The 26,936-nt window shown below is 34.5% G+C and overlaps 1 long non-coding RNA gene across 1 annotated transcript in view; it reads left to right on the forward strand.

The window, feature by feature from the left end:
- The first annotated feature begins 7,825 nt into the window (after positions 1 to 7,825).
- Positions 7,826 to 26,936, forward strand: part of LOC106557599 — a 34,678-nt gene continuing 15,567 nt past the window's right edge. Inside the window, exons 1-3 of the long non-coding RNA XR_005376736.1 lie at positions 7,826 to 8,011; positions 16,745 to 16,900; positions 19,349 to 19,488. This is a non-coding gene — a long non-coding RNA (uncharacterized LOC106557599). The remainder of the gene's footprint in view (positions 8,012 to 16,744; positions 16,901 to 19,348; positions 19,489 to 26,936) is intronic.

The following is a 26,936-nucleotide window of genomic DNA, read 5'->3' on the forward strand; positions in this document are numbered from 1 at the left end:
TGAAATATGATGTGAGAGGTTATGCTTTTGGAGAATTAAATCTTTTCTAGATTGAGTTGTGTCTTATAGTGGGCTTTATTTATTTGTTTTTGTGTGTTTCTTTTTTTTGATATTTTCATCTATTTTCCCTACCTGACTCAGACAAAAGCAATAATCCATTGTATTGTGGCAAAGAAATCTATGTGTCGGAATGCCTGGATGGCTCAGTGGTTGAGCATCTGCCTTCAGCCCAGGGCGTGGGCGTGATCTTGGAGTCCTGGGATCGAGTCCCACATCAGGCTCCCTGTATAGAGCCTGCTTCTCCCTCTGCCTATGTCTCTGCCTCTCTGTGTGTCTTTCATGAATAAATAAATAAATTCTTAAAAAAAGAAATCTATGTGTAAACAAGTCATGACAAATAAATATAAAATGCTTTATATTTATATAGATAAGGATATATGTAGCTTGCAAAGTGCTTTGTTAAAAAAGAAATCAACGTAGGTGCTTTTGCCAGTATTATCTAATTAAATCTTCTTGCACTGTTGTCCTGGAGCCAGCTCCTCTTGGCTCACAGGAAATAATGGTTAAATTTACAAGACTACTGAGAGCTGAGTTGCTGAATGTAACTCTTAATATAAAAAAGTAAATTATAAAATTTTATCATGAAATAAATTATACCAAAAATGATAATATTCAAAATTCATTAATTCCTAATTATGATACAATATTTAACTAATGCCCCTGCTTTTGATGTTGTTTACAGTCATTGAATCCATATGGGGGAAATAATATCATGAAATAAAATAATATAATGAGAAACACTATAATATATATATATATATATATATACTGCTTACCCAGAAAACCTTCAAATGATGTGCAGTTGTACATCTCTTCCCAACTCTGTGTTGGAAGCTTGAATTTGGCCTTTGTGGGAGAATTTACACCAAAGAAATCATCAAATGCAAATTAGATATTTATAAGCATTTACTACCATAGCATAGATTTTGTGCCTCTATCAAATATATAGACTATTTCATAGCACTAGAAATTTAAACTCAGAGAATTAGTTGATTTACCAAATGCCACTCCTCTTACAAGTGTTAGAATCAACATATTCTATCTGATTGTAAACCTGCATGTGTGTTTGGGGGGGTGGTGGGGACTGGTGATGCTTTGTTGTCTGGCAAATACTAATAACAGTATAAAGGCCAACTTTGTTGAACTCTTCCTGGATGCCAGTTTATCTGGTAGGTATTTGATAGGACCTTACTTTAATTGTTACAGAATAGTTATGACTCTCAGCCTTATTTGATAGATGAATGAAGGGTGACTTTGAGAATTTATTTACCTTTTCTAGAGTCAAGATATGAATGAACTCCAACCTTTCTAACTCTGAAGCTAGAACTCGACTCATACTGCTTACCCAAAAACGCTTCAAATGTTGGTTTAAAACAATCAAAAAATGGATGGAGAAAGTATACACATGAACTTTTCTAATATTGACACCAGACTTGAGTCTACTTTTATTTTTACCTTACTTCTTACTTATTTTTAAATATTATAAAGTTGCTGTAAAATTCATCTACTAACTTTGTTTCTTTTTGATGTTGGTTAAAAGAAAAGAAAAGTAAATACTGCGTCTCCTCATCTTCCATTCTATAAGGGCAAAGACTTCTGCTCAGGATTTTTCAACTTAAATATGCCTGATGAAGAGGAAACCAAATTATTATAAATTCATACATTAAATAGAGGCTTGAGTATGATTTCAGGAAGTATTTACAAGGGGCACAATATTATTTAAATATGAAATGTAAGTGTTTTTTACTCACTTTTCTAAGCTACTTAAAGTGGTCTCATTAAATATCGAGCTTAAATAATAAAGACTAACATGTGAACCTATCAATAATGTTATTAAAGATTGTTATTAAAGGAAGAGAGTCCATAAGAAGATACCAAGGTTAGGCAAAAGAAAGACACAGAAATAAGAGAGATAAAATGCAATGATGGAAGGAGAACAAAATTACTTCAAGTAAATTAGTCTTGGCAAGAGAAAAAGAAAAGAGCATTAAAAGAAATGGGATCTCAGTCTGATAAGAGCAAAGAAGTGAAGATGATGTCTTTATAGTTTCCAAAAAGGCTATACCATCCAATGAAGATGTTGCTATTTTAACATATTTTAAGATATTTCAACATATTTAAGATATTCTTTTAAAATTACATATGCATTCACTTACAAATGAGCCAAATTCAAATATTTTCTGAAAATACATATTTACTCTTTGGTTGTTATCACATTCCTCAGCTATTTTATTCTGTTATTAAATGGAGTTCTATCAGTAGAAAAATTTCTATTTAAAGATAGCTTAATAATACCTAATTTAGCAATTTTTAACCCAAAGGTGGCCAGGATTTGAAAGCAACAAGATTATTATCTGATGGGAGATCTACTTTGCTTATTACTATCACTTTATATCAATAACCCTATGTAATTTTTAGAGTCGAAATTCAAATAATGGAATGTTGATTTTTCCACCCTTCAAGGCATTATTTTATTAATATGTCAGGAAATTTAAAGAAAATCTATGTTTTGTTTTTTTTTTTCACCTCAGATCTGATGGGAAAAGTCTTCATAAATAAACTGTGAAATCCCTATGAATATTTCACTTTAACCAACGCTTCACTAAAGACTGATATGTGAGATAATATAAAAAGCATCCAAACATTCAGAAACTTAGGTAGCAGTACTAAAAGAGAAGCAAGCCATTCTTTTAAAGCATGTATAAAATTTTGCAACAAAATGAATGAAACTGATTCTTGAAGCCCTAAAAAGATAGATAAATAAAATCCATTTTTGTTTTTTTACAGCTTGAAAAATCTGTTCTTCAAATGCTGCAATGAAAATGGAAAACTTATTCAAGTTTTATATACTATGCTCTTTGTTTGTTTACTTGATTTTTAGATAGTACAAATGTAAGCAGAGTTATAAAGGGACTCCATTATTTCAACTTAAATTATGTTAAAAGAATGGCTTTCATATAAAACTGAGATTCTAACTTTTTTAACCATTCAAATGTTTTGGCTTATATGACGTACATCTCTGTTTAGAATATCATGAAGTCTGAAAATGCTACAAATAATACACTCATAAGTAGGAATATTTCTTTAAACGGAAAGTTGATTTCAGTAACATTTTCAAAGTTATAGTTTTATATTTAAAATTTTTCCATAAAAGTATTTTTAAATTGTCACCATTATGATTAAATCAAAATTAAGGTATGCTGTCTTCTCAGTAGATTTATTATTTATCTTTCCATACAAGTCCAAAATTTTTTTGTAGAATTTAAGTCCTAAGTTCTATTGAAAATAGTAAGCTGTGATGCAGATTCAAGGAACATTTTGAGTTTATAATTATGTCATTATTTTTTCTTACTTTGTTGCTTTAAAATATTTGATGACAGTAAGTTATTGGTATAATTTAAACTATGAAAAAGAAAAGATTTTAATTTTAAAAATTAAGATCATCTAGTCAAGAATTTTGATTACTTCATAACATTTTACTCAATCTTTATTAACAAATACTACCAATAACTAATAAGAGAATATGACAAGAGTCATCTTTCTAAAACATACATTATTAGACTAATTCTCCTTATGCTTTCTTAAACATTATAGGTTTTTTTTTTCCCATTTGGTGCAGTTATTACTATTAATGAAAAATGAATTATTCCTATCTTTTAAAAAATGATTGTACTAGGGTATGTATTTCAATTTTCATTAGTAGCTGAAGAAATAGAACCTGGATAAATATTGTAGAATTTTATATTCAGAAATTGGAATGAAAACATGTTGAAACTCTAGTCAGTAGAAGAAATGAGCCTCTTGAAGAGATAGAAAGAATTGTATATAATTGTATCAATCCAACATCTTTGGGAAGCTGTTTCTGTTCATGGAGTACTTTATTTGGCTGAAAACATTCTTCAGAAAACAATGCTAGTCGCCCTTATTCATATTATTCACAGATCTACTTGAAGATGACCACAATTGGTAAAAGAATAAATAGTGGATTCTGTAAAGTGGAAAGTGAATTTGACAAGCAGAAATTACCTCCCAGAATCACTCACTTTATAATAAATTTAGATATCGTATGATTGCTCTAAAAAGAATAAAAAGCATGATTTGAGAATCTGGAGGCAGGATGGGAGTGGAGAGGGGAAGGAAATATTCTCAATTGTCACTTGAACCAGATGACAACAACATATCAAATGAGTGTATTATTCATCAAAGATACTGTCTTTTTCTTATGGAATGTTCATTAATGGGTTTCCGTTTGTTGTTTATTTCCTGAGTGCAAAGGAGTAGTTAAAAATCCAAGATGACACAAAACCTTGCTGAATTAACTTAGTCCCAATCTGATGAACTCTTTTGCTACTCATTTGTCAAAAGTGAAAAGATTATAGTACTTAGAAAATACAACTGCCCGGATTCTTAATTTGGTACAGTAAATCTTAAGCAAAATGCTGCATATCTTATTGAATATTAATCATACTGTGAAAATCTTGTCAATTCTGTTATTTTTTCTTAATAAAAATAGTTGCTTTCAAAATATTAGACATTTATAAAAATTGAAAACCTTTTATGAATGTAACTGCCTTTTGGGATTGAAAGAGCCCTCAGAGGTTACCTAAACCTATCCCTACATTTTCCTGGACAGGGAACTGAGGCCATACAAATTAAATAATGTATCTAGATCGCATAGTCATGTAAAGGCACTTAGAGGATTTTCATCCCAAGAAATTTAGGGAAAAAATGATACAGTGCAGCACCCATTTCCTTTTACTTGTCTCATTAGAATTACTCTGAATCTGTAAAGCTACAAAACATCTAGGGTGACATAGATGTCCTTTTGGGGACAAAGCAGTGAAACTCAATGCATGTAAGTTTGTGTGTATGTGCATGCTTGTTTATCTTTGTGAATTACTGGACTTCTCCAATCGGTTTTCTCAGTCCCCTTGTTTACAGCTTCAAGTATAAGTGACAAGTATTAGTTTTTGTTGGCCTATTTTAAAGCTCAGCATACTTTTTGTTGGGGATTTGATTTTGATTCTTTTAGATAACTCTTTATCTGAGATAATATAAGAAACAAGAGGTTAAAAATAGAAAGGAGACATATACCCAATACGTTCTATAACAGAGCACTAGACCTATACTTCAGCTGTTCCAAGGATTGTGTTCCAAGACACAGAAAATCATCTCAGAGCAACGTGGTAAAACTTCATTGTATATTGTGATTCCCCTGTTGTAACCATCGCTGATGCCAACACATGTTCTGCATAAGTAGAGAAACACACATTGAACTCAAAATGCCCCGAGAGTATTGTCCTTCATAACACCCTGGTGTCTCGTGTGTAGCTGAATGAATAACAAATGACCGAGCTATTAAGATACTAAACAAAAGTCATCTAGGCCCATAATATTGATGTAACAGCATCTCAGCACTGTATTTGCTTTCATTAGTTTGTCTAGACTAAATCTTTCTATCTTAAAAAAAAAAAAAAAAAAAACACACGCACTGAGCTTGGTGGTAATTTGCTCCAGGAATTTTTAAAAAAGGGAATCCTGCTGCAGCTCTTTTTAGTAGTTGCACATGTTTAATATCACAGACATACCTACAAATGTGTGACTGCGCAGCTTCCAGGGATTTTGTTTTTGTTTTTTAAAAGGTCTAGTTCTCAATGTTGCCCTTTATAAGTTTATCTTCCTCATACACTGCCAAATATGCAATGAAAGTGGAATCTGCCCAAGAGTTGAAGTATATAGCATTCGTGGCTCTACACCTCTTCTCAGCATGATTAAAATCAAATTTTCAAATTGATTTGAGAGGGCATGAATCAAGGAAACTCAAAGTTTGCCATATATGTATATACATACATATATGGCAAACTTCCTCCACAAAGCCAAGCGGGAGTTATCGTTGTCCCATTGTCCTTTCAAATGTGAGCTCCAGTCTAAGTGTGGCTCTTGTGCATATACACATGGGTCATACATGCTCACAGAGATATTAGAAAATGGGTCATGGTACTGTGCTTTCATTCATATTTCATCAATATCCAAATCAAGATCCAATAAATTGTAAATAAAGAACGTCCCATCGTCCAACATTTATAACAGTTCATCTAAGTTTTAACATAAGTGGCACTCTCTACCATGAATACTTCCTATAAAATAGTATTTGAGATGAATTAATGTGGCTAGTTTCTGAAAGCCCCGAGATAGCTGCCCAATTTCCAGAGTGCGGGCAGATGTGATGTGAGCACCCCATTATGTGCGTGTAATTTTATATACCTCCCGATCACCTTTTATACTGAAAGAAGCATCCTCTTTTTAAAATTACTTAATTATTACTTAGGTTCCATGTTCACTTTTTAAAATCTTTCTATCAAGGGGGGAAATATTTTTTCCCTCAACACAGATATAAAACAGACTACGGCGCATAAAGGCCATGGACGCATTTTGTGGGGGATAGGTTCTGGTTGAATGAGATCTGGGATGTGTGCCAAATTAATAGAAAAAAAAATCCTGTTCTTCCTCTCCAATAGCCACAATGTTCATTATTAAGAAAAGCATATGAACCACAGGATTTGATTTTAATAACACCAATGTCTTCATTAATCTGTACATTCCATTTAGCCTCATTATTGGGCAAATGCTGAATTAATGCAGAACATATTATTGTCAGACTTCCCTTGGAAAACCTCTCTCCCTTCTTTTATCATTCATTCAAGGACCATCAGGTGTGTTATGTCATGTTTTTAAATAGGCCGGTGGCCCTCGACAGCTGTTTTCTTAGCTCAGGTCTAAGAGGAGACTTTACGCTTGGGGTGTCTACAAAGGGGTGTGGGAAACAGAACTGCGGATTCTCATTCAAAACCATCATTATTTTTCTGTCATTTTAATGCTGTCACGTCAAGAAGGCCTCTCCGTCACCTGCAACTGAGATGATGTTTCCTCGATGGTCTCCGGGCCTCCTTCTAAATCAAGAGTGGTGATAGCCAACACCGCTTTGTATCTGCGGAACAAATAGTGGCCTTTGTCCAGCACAAGTCCCTAAACAAACTTAATCTCTCTAACACGGTGACAGATGACATTTAGATGTCCTTGTTACCCTTAAAATGAGTTTTATTGACAATCAGAGAACAAAAAGAAGGCCCAGAGAAAGCCCAATGTTTTATAGGCTTGCTAACAACATCTTAGTGCAGAGGGTGAGGAGAAAGCCTGAAGTCGCCCCCATTTCCCCCTGCTTTGCTATATCACCATGACAACAGATATAGAAATCACTTAGTGACTCCTAGAAAGAAAACACAGTGACACAGTACCCCTTGTATGGCGAATCAAACTAAAGCCTGCATTCAAATAGCTATTCAGCTTGGGCATTCATGTAGAGGATAGGGTGGATTTTACACAGGTAACTACAAGGGAAAGGCCAGCAGAGCCTCCAGCCGCAGCATATGGCACAGTCTCTGTCTAATTAATGCATCCTCAATAGAATTGATCCATTTTAAATTTGTTTTCTTTTACTTGAAACATCATTAATGTAAAGGGCAACATTAATCAACATCGTGGAACTTAAAAGGGCATTAAAGAGTGATCTTTTTCCCTATGCAACAAGAATCTTTTCAAGTAGTTGTGTTAACCGCAGCGGATTCCAGGCTCATTCCAGAGTTCTCAGGCAGAAGGCAAATCTAGAGAGGCCTCTACTGGCGAGTCCCTCTCAGTGCACTTGTCCTATGGAACCGCCTTAGAGAAAAGCCCGCAAGAGGATGACTTCTAGCTCTGACCGGCAAGTTGCACACGAGGTGGATCACTGGTGAACACACCGTACAAAACATTGAATAATGGCGTGTTCACACTTTTGAAGTGGTCATGTCTAACTGCTTCTTTTCAGGTAATAAAAAGAATCATAAAGCTCTGATGCATGAGCTGCTTGGACACTTTTGAGATATGTTCAGATTGTTCAACAAGGATATCACAGGTAATTTCTCTCTCTCTCTCTCTCTTTTTTTGCTTTGTACATCAGAATCTCGTGCAAATGTGAGATTTAAAGCCATTCAAACAGGGAATTTTATTTCTTAACATTGTGTGCAAGGGGTGGTGGACGGGGCACCCTGCTGACACACATACTCCTACAATATTTCCCTCAATTTGCAAATTTAAGAAAAAGTTGAATCTTTAGATAGAACTAAAGTATCCAAAAATTACTTTTTGCTTAATTGCAAAGCAGAAGATTACTGCCAAGCTTTCCCACTTATAGTGAAGGAATATGGACCAAACATAGTCTCCCCAAGTGAGATTAAACATGAAAATATCATTGCAGCACGTTTTCATCAAATTAAGCCAAGAATAGACTCATTGCTCTTTCTAGAGGAAAAAACTTTGGGAGGAAAAAAGAGAGAAGATTTAATCTTCCCACCAGAAGCTTAAAATTATTTAGTATTTCTTAGGATAAGGATATATGTGATGTGTTTCTGCATGGGGAAGCTTGGGGGTGTTTTTCTCTTTGAAAAAATCACCCGACTCCACAAGTGTCATTTAACTTTGAAAGTTTTCAAAAGACAAAACCCTCTTTTCTTGTTTTACAACATTTATATTTTTATATTCAATATTATTTGAAATGGGAGCATACCAAGAAAACACCTCAATTGCCTTTCAAAAATCCCATGGGTTATTTTTTGTTGCAATGACCAATCTCTTGAACCTTAGGATTTCTCCCTGCTTGCTTTCTGCAGGGTCATTTCATATTTCAAATCATTTCGTGTTTATTTGAGATAGAATTTTAGTCAAGCAATGTTTCGTAGGATAGTTTGGTGAGCACGTCAGTAAATTACCTTCTGGATTATACAGGTAATGCATGATCTTCTCTCAAGTAAATTTTGTTAGATGTCTTGGGATCGCTACCTTGTAGTCCCAATAGTGACACCTTCTGGTAGAAAGAGAACCAAAAATAGTTTTAGTTTTCTTTTTGCTTATTGTTTTGGAGAATGCTACCAGGGACTCTGCTGGTATAAATATACCTTTTCAACATGATCTTTTCAGGTCTTTTTAACCTAGAACTATACATTCCCAAACCTTGTGAGAGGAAAAGCTCAAGCAGTGTAATCTAAATTTTTATTTGTGAAAATGAAAAAAGTTACTAGCAGAGGAATGTTGTCTAAATTGCTATGGAATAGTGTATAGATACATAATTACAACCTTTTGGATTCTTATGTAACATAGAAAAGGAGAAGCCAAAATTTAGCAGTTGTCACTCTGGAAAGTGCCATGTTTCACAGAACTAGAAGGTGGATGGTCAGAATGCTTAGCAGAAACCTTTAACATTTCTTTAAAGTTTCCTGAAATATTTATTAAACGTTTTACATTTAAGAAAGAGCAGAATTGATCCATGAACGGAGAGATCAGATCAAATACTTTCACAGCAAACCTAATTGTCAACAATCTTTGGGGTTTTATCCTAGCTTAACTAGAATTGCTCCTAAACTAGAATTGCTTAACTAGAATTGGATTTATTTTTTTCGCAAATCAGAATACTGGAATCACGTTGGAATGTGATAATTTCCTGACTGAGCTAGAAGCACATGGTTTGCAGAACATTGTATACAATAAATACATGCCCCGCCTGAGAGAGGATTGGATATTACAAACAAACTTTACCAAAGCAGAGTTAAAGCTTTGAGGAGAGATCTTCAGTTCCCTGTGAGGCTTCAGTGATGCTCTTCTCTAAATTATATCTGTTCTTAATTTTTAATATTATCACCTAGCACATCAGAGAATTTTCAGTTCTCCATACAACACAGGAAGACTCTGGTAAGAAAGCACTTTAGATAATTACCTGAAGACCCATGTAACACCTGTGTAAGTCTTGTTTTTTTTTTTTTGTTTTGTTTTGTTTTGTTTTTTTTGACCAGGTAGCAATTTACTTGTTACACTATAAAACTATACTATCAATAATTCTAGGGCTTTGCAGTCACATAGATAAAAATGGCAAATTAGAAAGAAATCATTTCAACCCAGGATTAAATGGAGTGAGCGTTTCCCTGCAAAATGCGCCTGGTATTTCTTTCAGAAAACTTGGGATCTTTGTTGATATTTCAGATTACAAAGAAAATATGGCTATCAGTTCCCCCAAATATTGTTTTTCCTTGGGGATTGTGGTCAGCCATATGGTAAACCAGCGAATCGTTTAATCCCTGATACACATTTATGACTACTTTTGTGATATCACTGTGAGGAAACGTGAAAATGTCTCACAAATTATGCGGCAGACAGTTATATTGGTGTCTTTGAAACCATCTTTGGCTCTGCTGTGTGCCTTTGTTTGTACAACTTGAGCACATGCTTCAAAATGTCATCCAGATTACAAGCATGCAGGGAATGAAGTATTACTTCTGTATCAATATCAGAAGCACGCTACTTCATTTCATTAAATAGTTCATCAACCCATGGCCCAGGGAATTCACAAATTTCTTTCTTTGCATTTCCTACAAGACTTCTTTCATAATGTTATTTATGATCTGAGAAAAAAAATCGTCAAAAATTATTTATGATGATGGATATGGGGGGAAACAAAGGACTTTTAAAAATCACATAAATTACAACATAAAAATCACAAAGCGCAGCATTTATACAAAATCATTTGGCCAACCCCCTGGCAATTAGGTTGGGATACAATGTGCTGAGAGGGAAAACAAGAACAGAAAGGAGAACAAAATACCCACAAGGACTGGAAAAGTTTGGGTTTGGGTTTTCCTGAGTACCTGCAATAGCAGTTCAGTTGATCATCAGGCACAACTATAAAGAAAGGCCCTATTTTGCCTTTGGAGAGTTCATCCAGAGATTGCACAAGGGATTTGCACAGAATAAAGCTTCACAAAACCCAAGGGCTGTCAGAGGGAAATGGTATCCAGGAGGACAGGGCAGGCCAAGCATCCCTTCAACAGCAAAGCCACACAAGAGAGCCAGAGGCAGCGCAGCGGCTGCCAACACAACTGCCTACCACGTCTGCCAAGGAGCCAGAAGCCGCTTGTGGGAAAATATCACTTACCCTTAGCATCTGGGTCCTGTGATTGTTATCCAAAGAGACAGAGTGGTAAGATATAGTGGGATAAACAGCATCCCATTAAACACACACACACACACACACACACACACACACACACACATACACACGACATTCCGTCTCTGTGTACAGAGGGAGATAAGCCATACATGGCCTTGAATTAGAAAGACTTTCTGTAGTTGGAATTCTGTGAAGCAAGATTCATTCTTAGTTATACATTCATACTTCATAATGAGATGAGCTTTAGTAATTGCTTTTCACCAATAGCTCTGGTTTGCAAAAACCAGGAATTAGTTGCATTTGTGGATATTTGAGGGTGTGTATAGTCCACTATGAAATTGTAATTCCCTTGGAGTTGCTGGTTGTAGCTGGATGATGGGACTATTTAAAAATTAAATCTCGATGATACATAAACTGAAATGAAGTTTGATGTTAAACTCCCCCCCCCGCTTTTTTTGGTATTGTATCACTATTTTTAAGAGACCAAGTTCCAAATATTAAGTCATAAATAATTGGTAAATTCTTATTTAATATGTACTATATTATAAGCGTATAATATACAACTATAATTTGTATGTAATATAATATATATTTTTGCATATATATTTAAGTTTGACAGAATGTCTTCAAAAGTAATACACTTTCAGTTTACAACTGGATGAGTGTTTTTAAAGTTTCCAAATGTGACAGTGTGATCATATAGATTCACTTGGTATTGAGATATGGAACAGGGAAGGGAGTGAATCTGGAGGATTTAAAGATTGGAGACACCTTGTGGTTAGCACAAAGGCCTTTACTTCTTAGCAGTATAACCATTTCTTGAAGATCCTTATTATGGCAGAAAGTAAGTAGTGGCCTTTTTCTGAGTATTAGGTAAAGGGATAAGAAAAGGATTTTTCATTTTAAAGATTTTGCACTGACATCAAGAACAGAAAAGAGTGCTGTTTTAAGTGTCAATGGCAACACGATATACCCCAAAGACGATTTTTTTCATGCTTAAGTTCATTACAAGTCAATTCTATTACGCAGACTAATGGAGAACATTTGTGATCACAATCTTGCTTATTTACACAGCATATTTATTATTAAAACCTTTTGATTTTTCATGAATGAAATTAAATTTTCAATTGTGCTTGGTTGACTAAAAAAAAAAAAAAACATTTCAAGGCCATGAAATCCAGTTGCTTATTTATGCATGTTACATGAGATCATGTATAAGGGTCAGTTTATGCTGTAATATACATAATGACATGCATATAACTACTTATAAACATATTCCACATGTGCATAAACTTTATTATATGGACACTTAATTGTTTATTTGTATAAGTAGCAAAGTAATTTAAGAACGTCTACCATCTAATGGTAGCATGAGGACAATGTTCCAGGGAGATGAAATCTTATGGAAGTGCAAACCCATGTAGTAAACAATTGATGCGTTTTTATTTTTGTTGTTTTTCCTTATCACACACACACAAAAGAAAAATGTTTCTGACTGGTAGTCTTTTGATTAATAGATTATTTCTTCTCTTGTACCAAAAATTCTCAAAAATCATTCAAGTTTAGTTTCATATTTGTAGCATTTGTATACAAATCAGAAAGTTATGGTCAAAACAGTTTCTTTTACGTTGCATATCTGTGTAGTTGTGGAGGAGCCTGTGAACTCAAAGCAATGTTCAGTTATGGAAAAAGGAAGAAGATGAAGGAACAGATCCTAATCATTTTACTTCATGTAAAAATTTTAAATGTTCAAAGCAAACGTGAAATACTCCAATCTTTAAAAGTACGTAACATAATTTATGAACACATGCAAAAGATAGATAAGAATTTATAAAAACTTCTTTTTGTGCTACATTTTCCATATAGGAAATAAATATCCTCAGAAAGCTGTACATGAAATCAGTCCTACTTTTTCTAGGTTGCTTAAATCATTATACTCTACAACTATAATATTTAAAGCAAGTATTTAATTTTGATTTTACTGTTAAATGTTTGTACACATTTATCACTTTCGCTATATCTTTTCCTCAAAATTTTTGTTTCTATTTGCCTTTTTAAAAAATTTCATTTCCCATTGCCACAGTTTGCATTGAGCTGTTTCAATTTTCATTCTTTTAATTATATTTATACTATGCTTTTAATATTTAATAGTTTTTTTCCTCTTAAGGTAGGTGGTTTCTCAATCCACCAGTTTAATTAGATATTCTTTAATATCACATCATATTTCCTAGGATGTAGTTATACACAAAAACATTTCCCCAAATCCTAGTGTATTAAACCTGGTGAATTTCAACTTGTTATAATTGCATGTGGCATAATCATTTAACCCTTGATGATCTTAACGTTTTAAATTGTGAAAAGGAAGATCACACTCATTTACTAAAACCACAACAGTTTGCATACTTAACTAAATACATAGCCATGCTTCCCAGGGATTTTTTTTTTCCTCTGGAATATATACCAGCTGAAGCTGCAGAGGACAAGTTAGCCTCACATTCCCTGTATTCATCCTATATTCTTTACAACTGTCCAAATTGTATTAGAATTTGCTTATAATGATGTTATATGATGTCCTTGTTGTGATACCTGCGTTTGTAGAGAACTTAATATTGATTTACTGTGTCTTTTGCCCATCTTTGAGCAGCCTGGATAGCAATTACAGCTGTTGGTGGTATCTATTTTGTCTTTTCATAATTGTCATTTCTTGTTCTACTTAAGATTAAAATATGAAAATTGTACCACGTGCACATCAACAGTGCATTAGCCAAGTTATCAGCAATATCTGTGAAGAACCATCATTTTATCCATGGTTCTTTACATTGCCTCTTCATTTTATTTATGAAAATTGCATGCTACAATATCAACTTGAACAAGGAATGCATTCGAAGGTGAGCCTCCCTGACATCAAGTCCTCATCTGGACCATTACTATCTTCCTGAGAAATCACTAGGGCTTTCCCTATACCTGCCTGCCTCTGCCAAATGCTTTCTCCCCCCTCAGCCTGGGATTTCTGACAAGCAGGGGCTGCTTTGTTATTTTTCAACTCTTAACTGTAAAGAGCCCTCACAGTTTTTGAGCTCTCTCTACTATTCTCATTTCAATTCACATTTCATAAAGACTGTAGTATTTTCTACAAGGAAAGACATTTTTTTTATTAACAGAGCAGACTTGAAATGAGTTCTTCCTATCACCAATAGGTCTACCAGGTACAGATTTCTTAAAAACAAAACAAAACAAAATCTGTATATAGCTGTTCCAAAATTCAAAAATGTCTCATTTGAAGACCAAATACACTTATGTGGGGAGAGGTAGAGGGTATCATTGCCTAGGATCCTCTCATTAGGCAATTTATCAAACAGAGGTTGTAAAAATAATTTTTAAATGGTGAAGGGAGGAAGGTTTTTTACAACTAATTTGGGATTTTTTTTCCTGGTCAATTTATATAAAACACACAGTTGAAATAACTGAAGCATTTTGATTCTGTCTTGACTCAACAAACCTTGAACTACTTCAGAAGGATTCTTTGTGTTGTACAATGAAAATATAAATATCACATTTCAAGATGAAACTGAATAAATATTTGAATACTATCCCCTACACACACACACACACACACACACACACACACACACACACTTTCCTATCAGCAGACTAAATTCAGCTAGTTCCTGAAAGGCATTCATTTTAAGAGTCACTATTGTTTTATCTTACTACATCTGTTTGGAGATGTTTAAAAAATGACTATGTACAAGGAAATAATAAATGCATCTGCAATCTCTAGCAGAGGCCCCTCCTCATGAGACGGTGGCGGGCGTTTGTGGGTGTTGTTATTGCCGTTGTTGCAATCTAGCTAATAAAGGCTTTCTCTTACACGAGAGAATTTTGACAGGGTTGACTCCAGACAGCTTTCCAGCTGAGGTCTGGGGCCTTGCTGAACCTTCAAAATTTTCCCATTTGAGCTGCATCAAAGTGAAGGAAATCCAAGGATCACTAACGTCTCAGATGGTAGCACTTGCCCTAACAACGAAGGTTCAGGAATTCTTTGGAGCAGGCTGAGGTCATTTTTCTCCCCTTTTCTCCTAATGCTTTTCTCTATTAATCAGAGCTCGGAGCTCAGATTGGTCTTCAACTTCCTCCCAATCCTTGCTAAGCCTGTCATTTCTAGCTATTATTTACTTTAATGGACTTTGGCTGATCCCTTATGAAGCTTTGGATCTGAGAATAATAAGGCTGGAGAGTAACGGGCATAGACATGGGTGTGGGTTTGCCTGCAGATTAACCGTGGCAGATGGGCTTTATTGCGGTTTCCTGTGTACTGAGTGTTGATTGAGAGGGTATAATGAGAGAGGTGGTGTCTACACAATGGTCACAGCCACTTCATTGCACTTTGCGTCTAAACAACCCCATTTTTCTAAATCTTTGGGTTGTGAAATTTTAGGAAGTCAGAGCACAAGAACAAATACAAAAACAACTGTAAATAACCATGAATGTTAATCCAACACTAATTGGTCCCTTCTTTCACTATGAGTCCATTTTGCTCAGTTTTTAAAATTCTGGGTAAATTAAATGGTTAAACAAAATGTTCCTGCATTAGGTAGTTTGGGATGAAATAGTGAGCAACGTGTATTTTCTGTGTGTTTTTTGTTTGCTTGGGGTCTTTTGTTTGTATTTTGTTAAATATATGCTCTGTTTGATTATTACCGCAGACAACAAAAGCTTAAGTTGTAATTATTTTCAGATGCTTTGGGAGTTATCATGTTGGGGACATTTTTCTGAATTAAACTAGAGTATATTAAAAAAATAACATCAGGGTCATTGTTTTATCCCTGGCATATAAAAGCAAAGATTTTTTTTTTTTACCTTTCTCTATTTCCTGCATTTGATTTGAATGTTTGCTCAGTTGCAACTCACTATGCAATTAAAACATTTTTTTATAGGTGCTAGCTAAAAGTCTTTTACACATTTCTCATTTTTAAGATTTTACTTAATTCCTCCCTTTCACCAATGGATTAAATCACAACTATTGATTCCTTTCTTTCTTTGGGGCTTTACCCATCTGTCTTAACGCTTTCATCCTACACCCCTTGGTCTCAGAGGGGTGTTCAGAAAATGAACCGCCAAAACCTGGAGAAGACTCTAGGTCAAGTTTGTGTACAAGAGTTTAAATTTTTAGTGACAGTCCTCTCTCACGGCCGCCTGAAAGTTTCCACACAGTGCTGCACAAGCGAGCACCACCAATTATCCTCCTCCTTTGAAAACCATTATCAAGTTTTTCAAAACTTCTTTCATTTCACTGTTGTCATTCAGTGAAAAGGAAACTAACCACCATGTCAAGACAACTCCGCTGCCTAGCAACACAGGGCCACATTTTAATTCTGACTTGCTTCTGGTCTTGACTAATAGAAAGTGACTATGTTAAGCCAGTCACAAGAGTTGTTTGTCACTTCTGAAATGCAAACAAAACTATATTGTTTTCCGAAGTATTGGGTGTGATTGATGTAAAGATTTACAGTAACATCATTCATTTTCCCTTGTGTTTTAGCGGGATTGATGTCATATCTTTTCATGCTTTATTAAATGCTTTAAAAGAGCTCAAAAAAAATGACGCTTTTTGTCCTTTAAAGAGTCTAAAGAGGGTTTTTTTTTTTCCAGTGAACTAGACTCCAACAACTTGTGAAATTTAATGAATCTATTCAACTAGTGTCAGCCACGTCCATAAATAATTTAATAAGAAACCATCATCCATGAAGGGGAATGCAAGTCAAACAATCAGAGAGGAACAGACCGGACCAAGGTCAACATTATGGGGTAGGGGAAAGAAAAGTGAAGCTTTTAAGTTGTGAGTCTTAGAGTGTGATTTATCAAATTTTCCCACAGCCCTGTGTTCTTGGCTTTTTGGTATGAAAAGCTGCAGTTTGCTGCCGGTGTGATTTTAATCGTAAATCTTTCCAGGAATATATGTTGAGAAGTCTACGGTAAAAACATGGCATATTTAAATTCACTAAATTCCTATAAAATGGTTATTTGAAGTGAGAGCTTGTAGCTGTGCTTAAGAATAACTCTGCTGCAACTGACCAGAAGTCAATTAATAAAATAGGAAGGTATTGCTATTATATTTTAAATGTTACCTAAGATCATTGATATTTCTACTATTTTGTGTAAGTAGCTGAGCTTCATCTACCAGACACTTTATACCAATTTGTGTGACTCGAGTATAAATAATCTAGAAAAAGGTAACATTCTTCCTCAAAATAAGATCTGAGCATAAAAGAGAAATTACAAGCATTAATTATAATTTCTCTGTGATATTTTAAAACTCTAAGCAGTAATATAATAATGTTAATCAGTAAACAAAATATTTATTAAAAAACTATAGCTTAGAAAGATCAGAATAACAAGTAATAAAATGAGGTGTCAGCATTATGGAAAGGCAGTAGAAAGGTCTCTTTCATTTCAATTCTGACCGGGAATCACTACCTTTCCCATAAAACCTTATTCATATTTGGAAATGGAATCTAGTTATTAAGTAGGACAAAAACATACAGTTAGAAAATTTTAAAATCATTATAGAAGTATTTTGAGATGAACAAAATATATTGCACATAAAGAATAAAATCAGAGATTAAAGGAAAGAAGGTTATCTCGAAATTAAGTGAAAACTTTAAAAAGCTTTCATAAACTTTTAAAGGCTAATTCATTCATTAGCAATATTTTGTCCAATAGACCTATATTGACATGGAATATGGACTCAAAGAACATTAGCTTTCATTGAAACAGAAATGGTTTAGGTTCCATCTACGCAGAATATATGAAATTATTACATTATGATAGCACTGTGATATGCTTAAAATATGCCAGGCCTTGGGCATCAGATATGAGATTGTGTCCCATCTTTTCCCTCTTCGATTAAGGGCATTACCCATCCTTCCGGAGCCTTAGTTTTTTTCACCTATGAATAAGGATGATAACATATTTTTCACAGGGCCATCAGGGTGATGAGAGAGCATCTGGTTCATTGAGGGGCTCAAGATAAGTAGTAATAGCAGCAATAGAACATGTTGCTTAAAAGCTCAAATTAGTCTGCAGTGGTTTAAATTCCACTTACTAACTCTATGACCTTGAGCAAATGGCTTATATCTTCTGATTCTCAATAACCTCATCTATAAAATGCAGTTAGTAATAGTACCTATATCTTTAGGTAATTATGGGCATTAAATAAAAGATTGTATGTGAAGTGCTTCAAACTTGGCCATAATGGTGCTCAGTAGGCAAAAGTTAGTTGTTCATATTATAATTATGTCTGTGTTAATGCTCTCTTTCCTCAGATATTAAAATAATACTAATAATTTGGCTCCTCACATATTTTTGTGGTAAATTAAAATCAAAGGCTTTGTGTACAGATTCATAAATAGACTACTTAGACTAACAAAGTCCATCCTGTAACAGAAAGATAAAAGTAAGCTTTTTAGATATTGATTGTTCTATCTGCATTTTTAATCAAATACCTTCATAAAATATAATTGAGCATTACTGTAGTATGTCTTGGCAAACCTCAGAGTATTCTTGTTCCAAATCAAGGATGTTTTGCCAACTAAGTTTAATTATTTCATGCAGCCAATCACCATGTGGTACCAGTAATGGCAGGAAACAATAGCAGACACGAAATCTGATATTTTGAAGCCCAGTCTTGGTTTTCTTAGAATTTCCAGCAGGAGGACATATTCATGGACCAAATGCAACACGTGGGCACGTTTTGTTTGTCCTACAAAGAGTTTTTTTATTATTAAATTACATCACCACATCCCAAGCTTAGATCTTGCATTAAAATCCAGATTTCCAGGTTCTCTCAAAAAAGCAGGACTGCCAAGATGGGCTGGATTTACTGGACTGGAGTGATGGCTGAGTGGCCATGGTGCCTTTCGTTGAGATCTCAACTCTCCACCTTACCCTGTTCACCCTTGCTCTCTCTCAAAGTATTTTCAGCCAGATTCACCTATTTTAAGCTAGGTGCCTGTTTCCCAAGGCATTTTAGATTTTTAGCATAAGAACTCAAATTAGAAATCATGAAAAATTCACTAGCTGAACCCAACATTACCTATAGCACTCTGGACCCCCTGCAATTTGTAATTTCATTACTTTTCCTCCAGTATCTTCATATTACATTTGGTTTAGTTATTCTTGAAAAGTGTTAGAGACAACTTCTTTACAGATTTGAAAATAAAATATCTTTTCTCGTTTCTCTTCCACTGCGTGCAGTTTTTCTCCTGGCTGGATAGAGCAGAAATGAAGTCCCCAGTTAGGAACTGAGATCAGACGGTGAACAACAAAGAGCCCTGAGGTCTATCTTATGGAATTGTGACAGCCTGCCCAGGATAGCACTCTTGGCCACAACAAAGGTGATGGTTTTTCTGTTTTTCCTACTCTGCTGCACCAGACACTTTATGCCAGATATTCAGAGGTGACACCATGTGAATTCTGACTGGTGACTCTTAGAGAATCTAACTGATAGCTTCTCTGGTAGTGATGAGGTTGGGCACATGAAATTATCTTGGCAAGAATACGAGCATATTTCTTCATACATATGTGTTTCCTTTATGGCTTTAAAAATTATTTTAGGCTGACTTATAGTGATAAAGTAAATAATGTAACATTTAAATAATACTTTTAAACTTTTCCACATTTCTAAATACCTGGCTATGCATTTGTTTGGTGATATTATTTATCCCAACTTTTAAAAGGAGGAAATATAGGCTATGAGAAACTGAGTATTTCAAGTTCCAGTTATTTCTTCAGATCAACATCATCAAATCTCATTTGCAACATGGTGGGTTTAACTAACCTGTTCATTAGCTAACTAATCAACCTACTACGTAAATAAAGGAACAATATGAAAGTAGACATTTCTGAGCTTCTTACTATGGCTAAATCAGAATCCTTTACTATCATCAGTATAGAATACACTTTTGGTTGTTTTGTCCAAATGTAGCAATGAGCTGCTGAGGACATGGGAATGTGTGGTGTAGTTAAGTGGAATTTAGAGCATTGCCAATGGCTTTGGGTGGAATAGACTTTTCCTTGTCTTGCACTTGAGATTGTGGTCTCTTCCTTATTTGTGAAGGGCTTTAATCATCAGAGCAAATTTTCTGGCCCATACTACAAAATATGTTAAATAGCTCATTACCTCTTTAAAAGTAGACATTTGGTCATACGCAACTTGAATTATCAAAATTTCAAAACACAAGTAGTTAATAAAAACAGTCTCAGTTAAAAATAGTGTTTCTATCATCATTTGTTTGTTATGCCTTATTTATAGGTATTCTTATTTAACTCTATAACACTTTTTATTTACCAAGAAGTTTAAAATAAGTATCTGCACGAGGAAGTTTCCTCATGGGAAAATACACTACATTTTCATATGATGTCTAGCTGCATATTTTTTTAATGTTCTGTTCATTTCCTGTCACAAGATGTTAACCTCAAAGAAACATTTGGTATCACTGAAATAAAAGATTCTTTAATATTATTTTCAAACCACAGAAATTGTTTTTTGATACATGTGCCAGTTGAATCCCACTGCTAGAATATGATATGACAGCAACCCAGAAAGATAGTCTTGATATGAGAAAAAGGTTTAAGAGAGATTTTTAATATCTAGTCAAGAGTTTGGCTTTAAGTTGATACATACATAGTTCTAGGTGTATAATTTCTATTCCCAAATTTAATATAGACAGTTCTTTTAATGAAGCATTATGGGTCTGGCCAATTTCTCAATTAGAAAGACAAACAAGGAAACACATGAAAAGTATTTGTAAATGGGATTATTCTTCTAGGTGGAGGCTATTTGGGCACAAATAAAGAGTTATATGCGCTCTCAGACTCTAGGTTTGGAAGGGGTTTGGAAATCATATGGTGCAATTGCACAATGAGGAGATAGCTCTCTGCATCATTCCCCTGTCCCAGTGCACTGCTATCTGGCACCTTCCAAGAATGAGAAGCTCCTTTCTTTTTTGAGGAATCTCATTTCATTTGGACTGGTCCAGTCCTATTTTAGAGTGAGCCAATGTTCCCTTTCTCTGACTTCCTAGGTCTCTCTTCAAAACCATCTCACAAGGCAAGTGGACAAAAAGGTTTTCAGAGCCACTGAGCATAGCCATGATTGTAAATAGCTAATGTGGTGTTTCACACACAATATGTATTCAATAATTGTCAGTGAGCATTGATATCTGAACTAGATTCTTCTATATCTGGGACTTCTTTGTCTTAAGGTGATGATAATTGTGTCCTCCCTCCTCCCCCAACTCCCACTCAAAGAGGAGAGAGACAGCAGCAATCACAGAGAATGTCAAGTCCACATGCAACCACTTCTCTTTGCTTCAAAATCTAACCCTACTCCTTCAATATCCCCACATAGTCAGGCCCAGCATAGTTTTCCTTGGGGTGAGCCCAGATCTAGGTTTGTCCACTCACAGTGATGAAAGGAGAAATAAAGCATGTGCCTTTCTGTCTTTTCATCCCTTAGAGTGATACTGAGGCCACAGGAGTTGTCTGAGTCCTAGGCAGCCCTGTTCAGGACTTACTAAATGTAGCTATGCTCCTATTTTGTGTTGCTTTTTTCTTTGTCTTGTCAGGATGTTTTCAGGTCATTATTTATTTTAATGAACATTTCTAGAATGTCTAGTAGAGATTAGCCACTTCTGTAAGTACTGGAAATTCAGAGATGAATCTGACATCAACCCTGCCCTAAAGTTGCTCACGGTCTATTGAGAAAGATAGACATGAGGACAAATCTTTTCAATTAAAAGAACCCCAAAGAAAAAAAAAAAGAACCCCAAAGAGACACTGGCTTATTGCTTGTATATAGCAGCAAATAACTATGAGAGGTGGAGCTAAATGAAGGAAGGGTTCATAGGCTAGTGGAAGCTGTATTTTTTATTTTTATTTTTTAATTATTTTTTAATATATGTATTTTCATTGGAGTTCGATTTGCCAACATAGAGTATAACACCCAGTGCTCATCCTGTCAAGTGCCCCCTTCAATGCCCGTCACACAGTCACCCCATCCCCCTGCCCATTTCCCCTTCCATTATCCCTTGTTTGTTTCCCAGAGTTAGGAGTAGAAGCTTTAGTAGAGCAACTGAGTACAGTTCCAGGGCTATGAGAGGGAACTGCATTTTCAATAGTTGCTGGTATTTAAGGATAGTAAACTGGAGGAATAGCAAGCCATCTGCATGGTTCAAACACAGAGGCTGATTGAAAAATAAGGCAGGGATGATGGAAATTAGATTAGATTCAAAAGATAGTTTAGGGTTATTAACACAATGTGATTGCTTCCATTAGCAGCAAGATATTTTATCCAGACTGTAAATGCACTTTAGGAAAAATAAAATGAATTAATCAAAAAGGCTGGCTGAATTTGCTTCTTTCCATGAATATACTTTTGCCCAAGCAAGTTTTTATTTACATGTGAAGGAGGGACAATGCCAGAAGATTAACTCACTGGCAACACACATGTTTTATACAAATTTTAGTTGCATAAACAAACCTTGAGGTGTTTTTTCATAAAACTCTTTATCATCACTAGGGAGTTGGTGAAATGAATTTTGGATTATCCATACAATGAATACTATGGATTCAGTAAAATGAGGTTGTAGAAACTGGATTATATATAATCAATAGTTATTATATAGATTGCTAGGCGAATAGAAGCAGGTTTCAAAATTCACAGTGAGTTCCTAATTCTTTAAAAATAGACATCTATATAAATAGAAACACATATTGAAATATATACAAAAATATTAGTGGTAGTCATTTCAAGGTGGTAGGATTAGGGATGAGCTGAACTTTCTTTTTGGCAAACCCATTTAATTTCTTTCTACAATAAATATGTATTATTTATATAAGAAAGAATAATGGTTAGAGATCAATAGGGGAAAAATCCAAACTCTTTAGTTGTAACAAGCACCATTTCCAAACACTCATTCTCAGGTCAACCTCCATATATATAGATAAAGCAGTAGAATAATGCCAATATGTTTCAAGTAGTCCCTAGATCCAATAATCACTATGGCTATCTCCATGATGGTAGGATTGAGTGGGACTCAGCCCATAGAGTATCTGAGCCATTCTGTCCTGAAAGTTGGATGAATTTCTTCTACAAAACAAAAGCTGGTTGAAATTCAGTATAACCGTTCTACGACTAGCAGCATATATATAGTTTTAGGTATAACACTCTGTACCTAAATTTGCTTTGAAAATCATATAAATGAAGAAATATATACTTTAAGCATTTATCATCATGACAATTGCCCCAGTTGCATAGAGTGCCCTTCTATCATCTCTGCTTTTCCTTGAAGAGCTGGGAAAATATATTTCTGCCTTACTTTACCCGATTGTTTTTCTTTACCTTTGTCTCAGCTGAAAATTTTAGAATTTCCACTTAGCAAATAACCCAAATTAAGTGGCCAGAAATGTATCTACTTTATTACAAATGCAAAATTGTGCTTTAGAGTGACTTTGAAATGTTACTAATCGAAAGATTTCCCATTTCCCATAGATCTAAAAACAAGATTACTGAATATCAACTTTGATCTACTTCATCTATATGATTCTTTATCTTTTATTAGTGTTTTGAAAATGAGCATCAACATTTAGTGATAGCCAGAAGGATTACAATGTTGTTTCACTTTTGAGTAAGGAGTTCATTTTTGGACATTTATCAAAAAGACAGCCATAAATCATCATTGTATTCCTTCGTAAGCAAAAAGTAGAAGGAATACACAGTTTGTACACCAGCAGTTTCATCTTCTCTTCATGTTGTGGCAGATTAATACCAGCTTAGCCCAAACATCCAAAGTTATGCTGTTGGCAATGTAGCCATCTGTTTTTAATGAATATCTGGGGTCCATTTTTCAGTTAAGCTTCTCTTATTGTGTGTGTATGTTGCTTTTTCACAGCTATCTGCATAATTGCTTAAAGATTTTACTACAAAATTAATATCCTTGCTGTGAACAAGGGAACAGGGCAAAAACCAGGATGACAGAGCCTGAGATGAGGTGAAAAGCAAATCCAATTTTTCCTTGCACCATAGAAACCTCGTCAGGACTAGCTTTATCTGGTAATCCACGTTTAAACTTTAACCTGTAGGGGGGCTCTTTGTGTTAGATAATGTAAGCATAAAAGGAGGCTGAATCACTAATCAGATTAATCATATTTTGTAAGACTCAAAAGCTTCATTAAAAGGACCTGGTATCCAAGTTACACATTTTTGTTGTTGTTGTTGGCAGAGGAGGCATTTGTCTTAAAAAAAAAAAAAAAAAAAAAAAAAAGAATGACGTGGAAATGCTCAAATGTCTGTAACTTTTAATGAACCTATAGCAAATAAGACCAACAAACAATGTGATACCCTAATTCCTAAAATCCCAACTTCACAAGATCAGCACATATATTATCTCGTTTTCTTCACATTTAAACATGAGAAGGCAGTATTGGGTAAAGGTTATGGTTGCTACTCTAGTTTTCTCTTATTTTGAGCAGTAGTCTTCTTTTAATATATTTGTACTCTGCATCTATGAGCTACATACTACATTTACATGTTATTAAAAGTGTAATTTATGTTAAATGTATAAAGTCTACCAACTGATGATTTTTTTCTATGTCATTTCACAAAGCATTCTAAAGTTGATTGTTCAATTAAAGAGAAAAACATTTGGTAGAAATGGGACCCTTGAAAAGGGGTAAAGTGAAAAGGGAAGATGATTTTAGGTCCAGCATTTTATAAAATGTGATGTAAGGAGTTACAGTCACAAATTTCTTTTGTTTATTGAAAAAAAAAAAAAGGAAGGAAGAAAAATATGTCACTGAACTAAATCTTTGCAAGCAAAGCAAATCTTTCAAAAAAGAAGCAAATGAATTCTGTGGTTGACAGTCTGTAGCATGACTAGGTAATTGTGGAAAAATGCAATTGCATGTGTAACTTTATGCACACCAAAATCTCTTCTTTGAAAACTCAGCCCTTATACTTTAAATCAACAAATAGTTTTCAGCATATGGTCTGTTACACAAATGCTTCCTAACAAAACTGCTCCAGTAATAATCTTGGTGAAAGAGCATGCCAAGTAATAGCTATCGCAAATTGTTTCATGCTACCTTGCGAAGGATACCATCTAATTCTGATGTCTAATTGGGAGTACAAAAGCATTATAACAGTTTATTTTTCTCAGCACAACATATATCATCCTCAGGAAAGATCAATTTATCAGATTATATATTCGCATCTGTGGAACTCTACATCTTAAAATCAGCTATACAAAATTGCTAATCAAAATGTACAAGTCTTTATAAGCAAGTCATTTCAGATGAGGAAACTCAACCAAATGAAATGACAGTACGTTAGCAGGAACAACACCAAATAGGAAACAAAAGCAACATAAATGACTTTCTTAGTATGTGATGAGACTACATATACATTGAAATTATTCAATACTTTATAAATTGTAGTATGCAAGATTTAAGTCTACCAACAAATTTGTAGTTTGAGTGATAGAAATAATAGTTCCTGAATGAACCATTGGTAAGTCTGATGTATGATGTCTCAGCAGTATAGATTGATAACTGACAATTATAGAATGTACAAATCGAGAATTTCTGCACTAATAAATATATAATATGTATCTATTATTTATTATTATTATAAAAGTATATATCTAACCTATCCCCAATATTTCAATACTGCTGCTCAGCATGAAATACAAATACCACCTTTACACACACAAGTTCTTTGTGGAGGTGGAATTTGCATAGCTTGTTTTACTTTTATCCCAAAAGAATGAAATATTCTAAATAACCACTCTGAAAAACACTGTTTAATAAATTCTATTTTAGATTTTTTTAAATGCCTTTTGACTATAATTTTGAATTATAGAGACGTTGAATATCACATTAATTCTCACAAAGAAGTAGACTATTTCATTGTATAAGCACTCCTTCTACACAAGTATTTTGACTGTCTCCTAAAACAAACAAACAAAAACCATGTGCATGCACCAAAAAAAAAGTGAGAAAGGTAACAATAACTCCTCTTTCTTTTAAAAAGCTAACCCTCAGAGATCTTTAGCAATTTTAACCTCAGATGTGCTAAAGCCGGTGAGGGACAATGTATGTGGTGCTGGTGACCTGTTTACCAGGATATTGGGCATCTGGTTCTTCCAGAGTACCAGACCAGCTCTGTAGTTTGTGTAAGTCATGTTAGGGCCCCTGATTATCACTGTGCAATTTATAAAATGAGGAAAATGATCTTAACTCTCTATAAGGCCAACTTATAGTTTGAATAGTCATTAAGCTAAATATATAGATGACATTTGAAGGAAAGACCTTCCCCTATATACAAATATAATTATTTAGAGGTTTCTAGAATAATGCAGACAAAAACATGAGGTTATCTCAGTTTCACTCTGTTGAATTCTGGTCATCTCTACTACACAAAGAAAATCAAGAAGTTCATAGACCAAGTGGAAACAGATAATACAGGCAGTAATCAGAATCATTTACTTCCCATAAGCCTCAGGCTATTCTCAAGTTGACAATTTTGCCTAAACCAGGCATTTATTTAATTGATTTTTCTTTTCTTTCTGCTCTGAATGAACTGCGACAATTGTTACCTTGTCTTACCAATATCAACTCAGTCGTAGAGATAGGAAGCAAGAGATTCAACTTTTAGATAATTATAGTTCATGGGCCTCCAGGATGGAAAGCATTTAGCAGGATTCAAAGAATGAACAGAAATACAGACCGTGTTTTATTTTCAGATCTTGATGCAATTCTTAAGGCCATCTTTTCAGGTAAGATA

The sequence above is a fragment of the Canis lupus genome, chromosome 23, assembly GCF_011100685.1.
Source record: "Canis lupus familiaris isolate Mischka breed German Shepherd chromosome 23, alternate assembly UU_Cfam_GSD_1.0, whole genome shotgun sequence".
NCBI lineage: Eukaryota > Metazoa > Chordata > Mammalia > Carnivora > Canidae > Canis > Canis lupus.